The sequence below is a fragment of the Rhinopithecus bieti genome, unplaced genomic scaffold (genome assembly GCF_001698545.2).
Source record: "Rhinopithecus bieti isolate Rb0 unplaced genomic scaffold, ASM169854v2 scaffold_1673, whole genome shotgun sequence".
In the NCBI taxonomy this organism is placed as follows: domain Eukaryota; kingdom Metazoa; phylum Chordata; class Mammalia; order Primates; family Cercopithecidae; genus Rhinopithecus; species Rhinopithecus bieti.
The window spans coordinates 5,895,939-5,898,883 of record NW_016804690.1 but is presented as its reverse complement, the minus strand read 5'-3'; the positions used below and the strand labels follow the sequence as shown (position 1 = coordinate 5,898,883).

Genomic DNA, 2,945 nt, shown 5'->3' with positions numbered 1-2,945 from the left:
GTGCTCCTCTAAAACCTCAGGGCTGAGTTTCTTGGGAATAGATATCAAAGGGAAGAATTTGTTAACAAAATGTCAAGATCATGGGAGCTGTTCATATAAGCACGCAGAAACTCGGAGAAGGTCAGGATCAAGGAAGAAAGAGAGATAAGAAAGGAATGAGAAGCTCTCATCACGAGGTGGGAGCTCAGTAACAGTAAGTCATTATTATATGAACTATTACATTCGCTAAATGGTTTTTCTCATCCTAAAGAAACCCCACAAGCTTCCTTTTACATTTGAGAAACTCTTGTCCAAGAACACATTGATAAGCTACTGGTTTTCCCCCTGACTAAAAGAAACTATGTCACTTAGGAAAGGACTTTCTCACCAACAGCTCTAAGGTGAGGCCTATCAAGACTCTTTCTCTGCTTCACCTCCATGAAGCTGTCACCAGGCAGTTCCTCTGGCTGTCAGGGGCTCTGTATGTGTGTGCTGATACCAGAGCCAGAGCAAGAGCCCTGATCCATTGGCCCTCCACTCTCACTTTGCGGAAGAACGGCCCTGGCAGATCCTTCGCCTATAGCTAGTGACTTTGCGAAAGTGATGCAGTCCTTGTTCTGGCTAGGCTATACCATCTCGTGAGCCCAAGCAGAGTCTCCAAACATGTTGGATTCTGCTGCTGCTGAGAAGACACACACCCCAGGATGCTAGCTGGGGAGTGAATGCAGAAGCAAGACACCACAGAGAGGTTGGACACTTGGGTTGTGTGATTCAGGACACACTGGATAAGTCCAAGGGTGGAAGGAAGAACGGGGAGGAGAAGACTGAATTCTAAATAACATCTCAGAAGGCCAGAGTCCCATTAGATGGGCTCTGGATTGAGCTTTTCTGCCAGGAAGGTATTCACAAAGGCCTCTACAATGGCAGGGGTGATTTCCTCCCACGTCCATCACATACTCGGTCAGTGCTGACATGTCCAGGATAGTGAGCAAAGGGGCAGCCTCAGGAGGGTTGGTGTAACCTTGCAGGAAGTCAATCATGTCATCCTCCCCAGGTACAAAAAATGGAAGTGATGCTCCTTCTCTTTGGCTTTGCACTTGGCAATGATTTTCTCAGCTATTGGCTGAATCAGCTGCTTGGCTTCCTGGGACTCTCTGTCATCCTCAGAATCTATAAAAAGGAGGAGGTAGGGGTCAGTTGAGCTGCACAGTGTTGGAGTCAGAGAGCTTCAGCATGGGCTTGGGTGCCATGGGAACTCCCAGCCGTCCTCGTCGTTAAGCACCTCCACTCACCCCGCCACATGATCGCCTCGTCCTGTGGGTCCAGCATAATGAGCACGAGGAATGCCTTCGATTCTATACAGACAGTTGGGGTGTGACCTCCAGGCCTCTTCAGTATAGGGGATAGTGAGTCAGAACCTTTCACTGAAGTACTGTTTGAAGGACTCTTCTGATCTGTCTTCACTGACTAAGATAATCTCAAAGTTCTGGCCTGCCTCCTTGATCTTCCAATAAGATTCCACAAGGACCTGGGTGAGGCTTTGGCAGGATGAACACCCATGTGCAGAGAAATAGGGTCCTATGTAAGACCTTTCCGGGCTGCTCTCCTGGAACTGTGAGTCATTTCTAAGGAAGGGACCTGCAATGACTTCCCTGAAGAATTTAGGTCCCCAAGGGAATTCCATACCTTCGGGGTAATCTCAGATCACCAGCAGCGCATTCTTTCACACAGGCTTTCCAGTGGTGGCATCTATGAATATTAGCAATGGAATATTGGAAATTTGGTATTTGTTCCAAAGTTTCTGTGCTTCTCCTTGTAGAGCAGTGCCAGCCAAGGCATGCCCCGCTGCATTTCCCTTCTGCATTGCCCTAGTAGAGGTTCTCTATGAGGGTTCTGCCCCTACAGCAGACATCTGCCTGATGGTGTTTCCATATATCCTCTGAAATCTAGGTGGAGGCTTCGAAAGCTCAACAATTATCTTCTGTGCACCCACAGGCCCAACACCACATGAAGTTACCAAAGTTTGGGGCTTACATCCTCTGAAGCCACAGCCCAAGCTGCATCTTGGCTCATTTTAACCATGGCTAGAGCTGGAGTGGCTGGGACACAGGGCACCAAGTCCCAAGGCTGCAGAGAAGCAGGGCCCTGGACCTGACCCATGAAGCCAGTTTTCTCTCATATGCCTGCCATACCTGTGATGAGAGAGACTGCCACAAAGGTGTTTGAAATGCTCCACAGATATTTCCCCATTGTCTTGGCTTTTAATAGTCAGATCCTCATTACTTATACAAATTTCTGTAGCCAGCTTGAATTCCTCCTCAGGAAATGGGTTTTTCTTTTCCACCACATAACCAGCCTGCAAATTTTCCAAACCTTTATGCTCTACTTCCCTTTTAAACATAAATTCCAATTTCAAACCATGTCTTTATGAATGCATATAACTGAATACTTTCAGAATAAGCCAGGTTACCTCTTGAATGCTTTGCTGCTTAGAAAGTTCTTCCACCAGACACTCTAAATCATCTCTCTCAAATTCAAGGTTCCACAGAGCCCTAGGGCAGGGGCAAAATGCCACCAGTCTTTGCTAAAGCATAGCATGAGTGGCCTTTACCCCAGCTCCCAATAAGTTCCTTACCTCCATCTGAGACCACCTCAGCCTGGAATTCATTGTCCATATCACTATCAGCATTTTGGTCAAAACCAAGTCTCTAGGAAGTTGCAAACTTTCCCACATCTTCCTGTCTTCTTCTGAGCCCTCAAAACTGTTTCAACCACGGTCTGTTACCCAGTTCCAAACTCACATCCACATCTTTAGGTTATCTTTATAGCAGTACCCCACTTCTGTTACCAGTTCTCTATATTAGTCCATTTCACACTGCTATAATGATACGACCTGAGACTGGGAAATTTATAAACAAAAAATGTTTAATTGACTTACAGTTCCATATGGCTAGAGAGGTTTCATC

General features: G+C 46.6%; 1 pseudogene; it reads right to left on the bottom strand.

Annotated features, from left to right (window-relative positions):
• Nucleotides 1–841: 841 nt before the first annotated feature.
• On the bottom strand, nucleotides 842–1,818 carry LOC108528237 (nucleoredoxin pseudogene; annotated as a pseudogene).
• Between the last annotated feature and the right edge of the window lie 1,127 nt (nucleotides 1,819–2,945).